This window comes from Symphalangus syndactylus, chromosome 6 (genome assembly GCF_028878055.3).
Source record: "Symphalangus syndactylus isolate Jambi chromosome 6, NHGRI_mSymSyn1-v2.1_pri, whole genome shotgun sequence".
Taxonomy (NCBI): domain Eukaryota; kingdom Metazoa; phylum Chordata; class Mammalia; order Primates; family Hylobatidae; genus Symphalangus; species Symphalangus syndactylus.
In genome coordinates this window covers 113,019,849-113,032,911 of record NC_072428.2, presented here as the reverse complement: position 1 = coordinate 113,032,911, position 13,063 = coordinate 113,019,849, and the positions used below count along the sequence as shown (strand labels likewise).

At 36.7% G+C, this 13,063-nt stretch overlaps 1 long non-coding RNA gene across 1 annotated transcript in view; it reads left to right on the top strand.

The window, feature by feature from the left end:
• Positions 1-12,096, top strand: part of LOC134737042 (uncharacterized) — a 33,626-nt gene extending 21,530 nt beyond the window's left edge. Inside the window, exon 3 of the long non-coding RNA XR_010121593.1 lies at positions 12,010-12,096. This is a non-coding gene — a long non-coding RNA (uncharacterized lncRNA). The remainder of the gene's footprint in view (positions 1-12,009) is intronic.
• Positions 12,097-13,063: the final 967 nt, after the last annotated feature.

Here is a 13,063-nt window from a genome sequence, read left to right as displayed (position 1 = left end):
AAATACAAACTACCATCAGAGAATACTATAAATACCTCTATGCAAATAAACTAGAAAATCTAGAAGAAACGGATAAATTCCTGGACACATACACCCTACGAAGTCTAAACCAGGAAGAATTTGAATCTCTGAATAGACCAATAACAGGCTCTGAAACTGAGGCAATAATTAATAGCTTACCAACCAAAAAAAAGTCCAGGACCAGATAGATTCACAGCCGAATTCTACCAGAGGTACAAGGAGGAGCTGGTACCATTCCTTCTGAAACTATTCCAGTCAATAGAAAAAGAGAGAATCCTCCCTAACACATTTTATGACGCCAGCATCATCCTGATACCAAGCATGGCAGAGACACAACAAAAAAAGGGAATTTTAGACCAATATCCCTGATGAACATTGATGCAAAAGTCCTCAATAAAATACTGGCAAACCGAATCCAGCAGCACATCAAAAAGCTTATACATCATGATCAAGTGGGCTTCATCCCTGGGACGCAAGGCTGGTTCAACATATGCAAATCAATAAACGTAATCCAGTATATAAACAGAACCAAAGACAAAAACCACATGATTATCTCAATAGATGCAGAAAAGGCTTTTGACAAAATTCAACAGCCCTTCATGTTAAAAACTCTTAATAAACTCAGTATTGATGGGATGTATCTCAAAATAATAAGAGCTATTTATGACAAACCCACAGCCAGTATCATACTGAATGGGCAAAAACAGGAAGCATTCCCTTTGAAAACTGGCACAAGACAGGGATGCCCTCTCTCACCACTCCTATTCAACATAGTGTTGGAAGTTCTGGCCTGGGCAATTAGGCAGGAGAAGGAAATAAAGGGTATTCTAATTAGGAAAAGAGGAAGTCAAATTGTCCCTGTTTGCAGATGACATGATTGTATATCTAGAAAACCCCACCATCTCAGCCCAAAATCTCCTTAAGCTGATAAGCAACTTCAGCAAACTCTTGGGATACAAAATCAATGTGCAAAAATCACAAACATTCTTGTACACCAATCGCAGACAGAGAGCCAAATCATGAGTGAACTCCCATTCACAATTGCTTCAAAGAGAATAAAACACCTAGGAATCCAACTTACAAGGGATATGAAGGACCTCTTCAATGAGAACTACAAACCATTGCTCAGCGAAATAAAACAGGACACAAACAAATGGAATAACATTCCATGCTCATGGATAGGAAGAATCAATATTGTGAAAATGGCCATGCTGCCCAAGGTAATTTATAGATTCAATGCCATCCCCATCAAGCTACCAATGGCTTTCTTCACAGAATTGGAAAAAACTACTTTAAAGTTCATATGGAACCAAAAAAGAGCCTGCATTGCCACGTCAATCCTAAGCCAAAAGAACAAAGCTGGAGGCATCATGCTACCTGACTTCAAATTATACTACAAGCCTACAGTAACCAAAACAGCATGATACTGGTACCAAAACAGAGATATAGACCAATGGAACAAAACAGAGTCCTCAGAAATAATACCACACATCTACAAGCATCTGAACTTTGACAAATCTGACAAAAACAAGAAATGGGGAAAGGATTCCCTATTTAATAAATGGTGCTGGGAAAACTGGCTAGCCATATGTAGAAAGCTGAAACTGGATCCCTTCCTTACACCTTATACAAAAATTAATTCAAGATGGATTAAAAACTTAAGTGTTAGACCTAAAACCATAAAAACTCTAGAAGAAAACCTAGGCAATACCATTCAGGACATAGGCATGGGCAAGGACTTCATGTCTAAAACACCAAAAGCCAAAATTGACAAATGTGATCTAATTAAACTAAAGAGCTTCTGCACAGCAAAAGAAACTATCATTAGAGTGAACAGGCAACCTACAGAATGAGAGAAAATTTTTGCAATCTACTCATCTGACAAAGGGCTAATATCCAGAATCTACAATGAGCTCAAACAAATTTACAAGAAAAAAACAAACAACCCCATCAAAAAGTGGGCAAAGGATATGAACAGACACTTCTCAAAAGAAGACATTTATGCAGCCAAAAGACACATGAAAAAATGCTCATCTTCACTGGCCATCAGAGAAATGCAAATCACAAGCACAATGAGATACCATCTCACACCAGTTAGAATGGCCATCATTAAAAAGTCAGGAAACAACAGGTGCTGGAGAGGATGTGGAGAAATAGGAACACTTTTACACTGTTGGTGGGACTGTAAACTAGTTCAACCATTGTGAAAGTCAGTGTGGCGATTCCTCAAGGATCTAGAACTACAACTACCATTTGACCCAGCAATCCATTACTGGGTATATCCCCAAAGGATTAGAAATCATGCTGCTATAAAGACACTTGCACACATATGTTTATTGTGGCACTATTCACAACAGCAAAGACTTGGAACCAACCCAAATGTCCATCAATGATAGACTGATTAAGAAAATGTGGCACATATACACCATGGAATACTATGCAGCCATAAAAAAGGATGAGTTCATGTCTTTGTAGGGACATGGATGAAGCTGGAAACCATCATTCTCAGCAAAGTATCTCAAGGACAAAAATCCAAACACCACATGTTCTCACTCATAGGTGGGAATTGAACAATGAGAACACTTGGATACAGGAAAAGGAACATCACACACCAGGGCCTCTTGTGGGGTGCGGGGAGCGGGGAGGGATAACATTAGGAGATATACCTAATGTAAATGACGAGTTAATGGGTGCAGTACACCAACATGACACATGTATACATATGTAAAAATCCTGCACATTGTGCACATGTACCCTACAACTTAAAGTATAATTAAAAAAAAAAAAAAGGTTAGAGAAAGGAATTGTTTTAGAACATGATGAGTGAGCTTCTTAGAGACTGTCCTTAAATAACAGCACAAAGTTTATTTTATGCTAATCTTCCAAGACATATATCAATCAAAAAGTGATGATTATGTAGTTTTAGATCCATATACATATCATAAGGTGATATAAATTGACATTATGTAGTGCCTAACTTAGTTCTTTTATTTTACTTCCTGCCATTTTAGAAATGATGAAGCACAGATATATCACAATATTTCTCTAGTTCCTGAGCTAGCCTTCCCACTTACATGGAAAATTTAATTCTCAAGAAACAACAACAACAAACTTCAAAGCTCAAACTTAACTCAGCAGCAACAGGCACTGCATCTTAGTCATTTGCACTGCCAAATGATGGGCAGATCATTTTGTAAACACCTCTTCAAAATCTGAAGTTTTTTAATGAGAAGAGTACTAAATTTGTCTTACTTTCTGGGTGCAAACTCTGAATCTAAAAATTACTAGCTTTGTGATCCTAAACAAGTCATTTAATCTCCATTACCTTCAGTTTCCTCTATCCAAAAACAAATTCATAAATATGTAACTCATATGGTTGTGTCTGGCACTTAATAATTATTTAAACTATTTGTTGACAGAATAAATACAAGGACGAATGGGTGGGTGGTAGCTAACAAGTTAGATTAAAATAATGTTTGTGAAAATATTTCAAAAGGAGTAAGTGTTGTAAAGAAATAAGATATTATCAATAAAGTGTTTAAAATATAATTTTTAAATGTTTTTTAGAGCTGAGTTTAATAACTGACTTAGGTTAACAATGCAGAAGAATTATTATGTACCTCATAAACATTGAGTGAACTACTCAGAAATTGAGGAAATCCCTGTCATTACAAGTGAGCAGAAGACAGGTCCTGTGTCCTGCCTTCACCTATCTCTGGAGATGCTCCACTAAGCTTGGACTTCCTAATGGGGTGGAGTTTCTGTGCTAGAAAGATAATGATTGCCCTTTGTTTTTAAATTGAGTCAGAGGTAGTTTGTGAGGGACCAGATGAAGAATGCCTTTAAAGCTTAACCTTTTATATTCACTTCTCAGACAAGAGGGGCTACCAGGAAAATATCCACTTCTGTGGGTTCCAGAAGCAGGTCTTTTTCCCAAGAAGTAAATACATATGAAAAACTTTTGACTCTGAAATGTTGCAGTGACTAGTATTGCAGTGATCTGCAACATAATTTAGGACCTTGATATGATGGGAGCCTCCAAAAGTTGAAGCAACTGCTTCAAACCAGATCTTCGAAGAAACCCTCTAGTGAGCTCTACCTAAAATGCCTCAAAACAGTTGCAGACTCTGATATGTATAAGTTCTGAAAAAGATCAATTTGCATCTGGTTCTGCTTTGCCATTGAGTTAGAGAAAATGCTTTATTTTTCCTTAGGTATCAAAACTTACTTTTGTCATAACCAGAAGTTTCCCATCTCTCACCACATAGACCCCAATCCCAACCTCATAGCCTCCTTCCTTCTTTCCAGAATTCTGAAAGCATTTCATCATCAAGAAAGACTAACTTTCACTTTTACTTTGCTTACAACTTTAGAGGCATTAAGTAATTTACCGTTATATGTGAAATTGAGCTTCAGCTATTACATTGTGCTATTAATATTTCTAGGAGAGTGGGGCAGCCCAATTAGATAATAGATGGTGATTACAATCTTACCACCTTTTTTGTTCCAAACTCTACTCCACTCCTCTCCCAACTCTGCCTCCCTCTGCAACACACATGCAACCAACCTCTTGGGTTTAATTATGTCCTATGGGAATGGTTTGTAAGACAAACAGCAACAAAAATACTCTCAAGAGAAATAATTTAATTAATGATGTAGCTAACATTTCCACAGCTCTTTTTGTCTTTAATAAATTTTTAAAAGTTCAATTCATACTAGACAGCTACTGGAGGCCTTCAGATGGGTACAATCTTCTCTAAGTCCAAAGATGCTTCCAAAAATAGCACTCTTAATGTCACTATAGTAAGTCAGAAGCAATTAAGGTGAGAATAGGAAGTTCCTCCTGGTTTACACCACCACCCTCCAACAACCAGTATGATGTGGAATGTGGGAGACACAAATATTTCTCCCTCACCCCAGCTAGTAAATTTCCTGAGAGAAAACAACACAGAATGTGTTATTAACAGCAGAAGTTGTCAAACTACTTGTAATAAAACTACACAAATAATAAAATGTAATTCATGGTTTTATTCTGCTAGTTTCATTAAGATTATATATATGAAGTGACAAATTCGGGCCACTACCTCCAAATAAATTTTTCTCTCACCCCAACCTACCCTTCTCCTCCACCAAATGTCCTCCTAGTCACCTAATCCTATGAGGCACTATAGAACTGTAGGATTTATAATGTTCCATAAGAGGCTTTCATGCCAAACCACAGACATTCACATTTGGGTGCCTAAGTCAGGTTTTTGTGAGGGCTGTCTTCCCTGTTATCACATGGTCTTCCTTGGCGAATGCACTGGGGTTGGGGGGTGGGGCAGAGAGTGTTTTCTAGTCTCTTTCCCTTCATATAAGAACAATAATTTCGTCATGGAGACTCCACCATCATGACTGCATCTAAACCTAATTACCTCCCAAAGATTCTACCTTCTAATACTGTCCCATTGGTGGTTAAAGTTTCAACATATGAATTTGGGAGTGGGGTGGGGCGGGCACAAACATGCAGTCCGTAAGTGTCAAAGCAAAAATTCCACCAAAGTTAAACAGACAAGGAAGACTTTATTCAAGGCTATTGCAACAGGTAAGAGATGCCAGGGCTGAGTTTTAACTCAAATTCATTGAAACAAAAGGTGGGAATGTTTTTAAGTACTGCTGTGAGCTAACAGAAGATTACTGGAGGACATTAGGGAAGAGGTTGATTGATGCAGTGTGTGGGGCACATTGAGTTATTCCTGAGTGTGCAAGTGTTTTTCTCTGTAATAAGACCACCTGTGTTTGCTAATAGGCACCCATTGAAGTTACACTCCTACCCTTTCCTTAGAGCCTGGGTTGATAGAAGCTTTATCTTTCTTGATTACATTTCAAAAGGATAGCTTCAGGGTCCTGGAGAAAGACACTCTTGGCTTGTAAAACTGGCAGGAGACTTTTTAAAAGGTTTACATCTCGAAGGAGCAGAAAGAGAATTTACATGTCTTCTAAAGTAAATGTTCTAAGAAAAGGGAAGTCAAGAGCCTAGAGTCAGAAAGAAACTTGTCTAAAGTTAGGCAAGCTGAGAGGAATGTCTTGGTAATGAGTCTTTTTCAGTTTCTGCTGAACCAGAGCCTCTCTGCAGTATGATTTGCTACAAAACAAAATGTTGTGAGAAATGAATTAAACTTCATACAAGAAGGTTTAGCAACAGAATGGCCTCACTGGGAGAAGTTTCCCCTCTAAGGCAGAACTCTGCCCAAGCTTGCATTGAGAACTGCATGATATCAGTATAGTTTTCCAGAGCCTGACTGTTGTGATTAAAGTATAAATCTTACTTTCAAATGAAAACAAGTCACCATATGGTTCAGGTGATGAAGAAAGAGTAATTCATTTCTGAGCACTTGCTTTACCCTCAAATATAGAAGAGAAATGCATAGATTTTATTTTATGAAATGCAATAATGGAGTTGCTAGTTTTTCCCTGCCTCCTGTACATCACAGAATATATTTTATCATCAAGAATTTGAGACGTTAGTTTTCATTCCTATCTCAAACCCTCCTTCACTTCCACCCCTGGCACTTAAATTTTGGGATGACCAGGGGAAGTTGAGAAGCTTATTTAACATTTTGCTCTTAAAACAACACCTAGAAGCCAGAAGCCTCACATAAATAAAATTAACTACAGTTTGAATCACACTCTAAGCTGATTAATGGAAACTGAGATGAATTGCTTCTGAATGGAAATAAACTCTCATCCCTGCAATTGTAACACTTGTCCCAATAAATAAAAGGACTGTTGTTTAAAGAACAATTTTCCGTGTATAAATTTCTCTGTATGTTCCTGATTCTACTTATTGCCATACAAGCAAAGAATAAATTAGAAGGAAGCTCACTTTGCAGTAATATGATCTTCATTTCCTAACACCATCCACTAAACCTAAGTTGGAATTAATCACTCATACCTGCACAAATTGTTTCTCATAACATTTTTTGCTTCTACCATCACCAAAAATTACCCAAACTCTGGGCTAGAATGTTGCCCTCATTGCAATTTTTTTTAATACAAATTGCTCAATGCCAATCACCCATGGGACAGCTTTTTTTTTTTTTTTTATAACAAGACATGTGGTTTCTTAGTATTCTCATGTGTTTTCTTCAGAAGAAATTCTGTTCCTTTAGTGTATGTTTGGCTACTCAGTGGAGTTAGTGGACACATGTTGCATCTTTTTAAAAACACTGACCATCCACATTTACTCTTAACTCAGGTCTTAACATTTCTATAGTAATTATGGTAATGGCCATCTAACCAAAAGAAAATAATTCAGCTTCACCACTGCAAGGTATATGGTTGAGGCTGTTTTGCTTTACACTTGCAGGGTGCAGGGTTTCTGTTTTTACTTCCCTCTCACCCTCTCATGTTTTCTTCTCAATGTGTTGTCTTACCATCACTTCTTTTATCTACTGTTTTTTAAAGTTTATGAAGGTTTGGTTTTATTATATTTTGAGAACACAAAACGAGTGTTTTCTAAAGTTTCTTTCAGCTTCTTCTATATAGGTAATTTTTTCCTCCTTCAAAATATGTATTTTCCACATGAGTGTAATGTTTTCCTCACTCTTATTTCATTAGGGTAAACAAGCTTTTTCTTCCTTTCAGTTATTTATCCAGCCCTTATCTCATACTAACTTTCCACTTGGTATTACTAACACTGAAACTTCCTGCTTGATGTAACTAAACTTGGACCTTTCGTTGAATATTTATGTTAAATACAGGCTACATTAGTGTTGAATGGTGGCTAATTAAGGTCTAAATTGTGTTGAATCCTCAGGAAGCGTGGGTGACTTTCTGGAGGGTCCCCTTGATCTTGTTCCCATTGATGCTGTTGTTTCTCAGAATAACCAAGCAGATTTAGCAGTTCCATCCACCAGGCTTTCTTGGATGTTTCTGACTCATGGATGATACCTCTCCCTACTTTCTAACACAGTTACAGGTTTAACTACTATTTAAATTTCCTTGGTTGTTTCACTAATAAGCTGAGAATATAAAAAAAAAGTGCCTTTGCTTCTCCCATCCAAGTTTACATGGAAGTTTTATGGTTTACTTTTCTATTTTTGTTTTCTAGAATAGAATTTTAAAGGTCACAACAAAGGCACCTTTTATTGTTTTGTGAGAGTAAATTACATGTGTTTGTGTATATATATCTATATATATATATATGAATATATATATATAGAAATCATGTACCTATGATTCCTATAGCAACTCAGATTCTCATTGTATTTACATGCTTTTGTTATAGATTTTTTTCTGTCTTTGTACACCTTGCTGGAACATCTTATAGACTCCTAAGTAGTACAGCAGCAGATGTGCAATGTCATTTATAAGTATGTGTGTTGCTGGAAATAGACATTGCCCAGGTCAAGGAATCCTATGATGATGGAAACAGAAAATCTGTTTGAATAAAATATACCTAGCAAAATTATTCATGCAGAGTTTATCCTAGTAAAAGTATGATTTTGTCATCTTGACAGAGACAGCAAGACCTGCAATGGTGATTTCTTAAATATTTTACAGTTTGTCAAACTACTAACTCTAGAAAATCTTAGTCATTATGCAAACTGTCAGCATGAACCTTTTGGCCTCATCATTTCTAACAGATTTTAAGACCCAATTTCTCTGAGCCATCTCAAACCCCTTTGCTTTTTCGGCACCCTAACTTGCAAACCCACAGCTACATCTGAAGAAGAAGAGTGGAATTTGAGAGTGGCAAAAGAGAACGCTCATAAAGAGAAAACTTCATGCTATTTGCTTTTTAAAAGTTGAAATCTATAAAACCAAAGACAAAACTTGAACTGAACATCGAAGGGCACTGGGTGGACATAATCTGCAAGGAAATGACCATACACAGGACTATTAGATCCTTGAAGGGAAGAATCACATAGATAGTGCAAACTGCTGTGTTAGAGCTCAAGAAAATGAATAAATCACTTCAATTCTCATTCTTTGATAATTCACATTAAACGTACAAATAAACCTAACTCAATAAAAATGTTTTATTGGACAGCTTTTAATGGCAACCGCTAAATTTTTTTTCTTTGTTTAATGTCTACCAAATATATGTGTTCAAACAGTAAAAAGTAAAAATAAAAAATTTATACTCTATTGCAAGTGGTATGTTAGGTGGATTCCATTGTAGACAACACTTGAGTTTTTAAAACATTTTAAATGTTCCTCATTTATGTTTAAAAGAACCATACAAATAAACAGATAAACTCATGCCCCCTTCACCATTGTGGATCATGAGATAGTCAAATTATGCAAACTGATAACTTTAAAACCCCAAGCATCTTATAATGAGATCAGAATAATCTGTTGTTAATTATAAGTGATAGACATTTTCTGATGCCCACTATGTTTCTGGTTCCTCTCCAGAAACACAAACTAAAACAAGTTCAAAAGAAACAAAACAAAACAAAACAAAACAACTAAAGTGGTAAGTACTAGCAAAATTTTAAATACTAATAAAAAGTATCTAGCTCCAATTTATCTGATTTGAGAGCTAGCTACTTGATCATCATTTTATTTTTATATGTGGACGCTATGTTACAAACTATATTATTATCTCCTAATCAGTGCTAACAGAAATGTAGTGCAAACTCATGTGTAATATTAAATTTTCTACTGTATAGTTTAAAGAAACAAAAAGAGGTAAAATTAATTTCAATAATATATTTTATTTAATCTAAAATGTTATCATTTCATCATGTTGTATTAGCCACATTTCAAGTGCCCAATATTCAGATGTGGTTGCCATATTTGATAGTACAGATCTAGATTGTTAAATATGGTAGATATTATGCCATATTCAGATGTATATTTATCCATGCCCAGCATAGCTCTTTGCACAGAGTAAGCACTTAACAAATGTTAAATAAATTGCTAAATTTGTAGCTGAGAGAATATCCTGCTTGAGGTCACAGGGTTTCTTGGAGATTTAGGTTTCCATTAAGTTTGAGAAATATTTGGTCATTGTTTTCAGTTTCTTCTATCCATTCTCATTTTTTTCTTATCCTGGGACTCAAGTAATATGTATGTTACACTATTTGATATTGCCACACATATTTCTGAAGGAAAGTTCATTTTTTTCTCCAACCTTTTTCTCTATATTATTATTATTATTTTTTGATGGAGTCTCACTCTGTCGCCCAGGCTTGAGTGCAGTGGCGTGATCTCGGCTCACTGCAAGCTCCACCTCCGGGGTTCAAACCATTCTCCCACCTCAGCCTCCTGATTAGCTGGGACTACAGGCACCCGCCACCACACCTGGCTACTCTGTGTGTGTGTGTGTGTGTGTGTGTGTGTGTGTGTGTGTGTGTGTGTATTTTTAGTAGAGATGGGGTTTCACCGTGTTAGCCAGAATGGTCTTGATCTCCTGACCTTATGATCCACCCGCCTAAGCCTCCCGAAGTGCTGGGATTACAGGCACAAGCCACCGCGTCCAGCCTCTCCGTATTCTTCTGACTAGAATATATCTGATATATCTTCAAGATAACTGACTCAATTTCCCACCATCTCAAATCTTCTGTTAAGCCTACATAGTAAATGGTTTATCTCAGTTACTGTACTTTTCAGTTCCAGAATTTACATTTTTAAAATATTTTCCATTTCCTTGTTGAGATTTCTTAGTTGTTCCCTTAATAAAAGAAAAATTTTTTCTTAGTTATTTGAACATATTTTCCATAAATTTAAGAGTATTTTTGTAATGTGTCTTTAAAATATCTACTAGTTTAACATGTGGGCTGTTTTGTCAGAGGTTGGACCAGGGGTGTTGATGGCTTTTTTTCTTGACTTTGAGTTATGGGTTCCTGTTTCTTTGCATGCCTAGTAAGTTTTTACTGTACTTGGGCTTTAGGGATGATTCCTTATAAAGACTCTGGATTCTGTTATCTTCCTGTGAATAGTACCACATTTTTTATAGCAGACAGTTTAGTTATAGGCCAATTGCCTTGAACCTGAGTAGCATTGCTTTTAAATGTTGTTTGGCATGTATGTAGGATGCCCAAAGTGTTTCCTAGGCCCCTCTAATTTGGTAGGTCTGAAACTCCATATGCTGTTTTCCTGATGCCACTCTTTCTACCCTATGGAACATTTCTGTGCAACAACTAGAAGGACTTACACATTAAAACACAGAAGAGACCACAACACTTTCCTGCTTAAAACTCTCTGGTGTCTTCTAGTGGCTGTGAGAATAGAATCCACCTGTTAATAGTCTATAAGCTTTGAGTGATTTGGTTTCCCCTACCTCTTCAACTTCAACTCCTCAATTCTCACATTCATTTTCTACTCTCCAGGTTTTCTCTTAGTTCTTTAAAAAGTTGAACCTCACTGCTGCTTCAAATGTTTTTCACATATATTTCCTCCAGTCACTTGCATGGTTAGAGTCTTAGCATTCAGATTTCAACAACAACATTGTCTGCAAGATATTGTCTAAAATGCCAAAGCTCACTTCTAAACATTCTCAGATATATTCCCCCGTTTAATTTTTCATAGCAATTACTGTTACCTGGAATTAATTTGTTAAATTATTTGTTTGTTTATTTTGTGTCTCCCTGAACTTGAATATAATATAGATGCCATGAGAGGAGGGACCTTGTCTGTTCTATATTCCTAGCATCCAAAACAGTATCTGAATCACTGTGAGTCTGTAGCAAATATTTGTTGAAAAAAATTAATGAATAAATAAATCTTCTTTTCTTACCTTGAAAATTACTCATACTTCAGATATATATGTTAGATAATATTATATATAGTGAAGTATACATTTATTGCAGTGTATATGTACAACACAAATAAGTATATGTACGTATACTTTATATTTGAGTGTCAGGAAGGGTGTGCATGTATGAGATTAGAACTAGCATAAAAATGAGCCTACCTCGAAACTGTAAAACTGGTAACTATCCAAAAAATCAACACAGCAACATCAGAATTGAATTATCTCTCCCTGCTGTCTCACAGGTCTTGTCTCCTTCCAAAGGAGAATGAAGGGGTATTTACATTTTTTAATCCTTATGTTGCATTCTGACGTCAGGTGTCCTTCCTCACTGAAGCTCAAACAAAAAGGTACTTCTGGATTTATTTGTGAGTATTTCAGACGTGCTGATCTCTGCAAAGTGTGAGAGGACTTTTGCTAAAGTGCTATCAACAATCTTATTTGGGAAACACCCTACTACTGGGAAAGCAAATTTGGGGGTGCATGGTAACCAGAAGCCTAGATAGTTGGATGATGCTGACTCAGGGTAAGTATCTACCTTTCCCTGCTCACCCAGAATTTTCTGGCTTCAGTTGCCTGGCTTGTGCCTGCCTCACCTCTGGGCCTCCAAGTATACCCTAAAGTTCTGGTCACAATTTAGTCCATGGCACTGTTTTACTTTTACACTTCATGAGTAACTTCATTAATAGCAATAATTCAAGGGTTTGGGGGAAAATCTAAGTTTGGAAGAAACCGTTGGTCATCTTTCAGAGCTGCATTGAATAATACAGGTGTTTCTGTTTCACTAAACTGCACTTCAGGCTTCTTGGGATGCCTCGTGGGAAGCTCTCTCTTTTTTTTTTTTTTTTTTTTTTTTTTTCAGATTAACTTGAAGTACGTACTACACTGCTACACACTTCTGAAACTGGAGTACAGTTTCAACTCCGTGCAGGGAGGGTGCATGAGAGCAGAATATCTGTGGGACATCTTTCTGGAACATAAATATTACTACAGGATTTGGAAGAAAAAATTAAAAAAATTTCCAAGGGTGATAAGGGGACTCTCCAACTGTACCACCTGTCATCTAAGCATACTCCAGGCCATGACCATCAGCCCCAGCAGCTCTGGATTGGCAAGGCATCAGAACTGATCCTAACACCTTCACAGCACCAGCCTCACCCAAACAGCCTTTGCAGAGAAAAAGGCCATCCAGACCATCTTGCTACTATGATTTTTTTCTTTAATTTTGAAAAGTTGGAAGGAGACAAGATGGCCAACTGGATGCAGCCAGGAGGAACATCTCCCACCAAGGGACCAGGA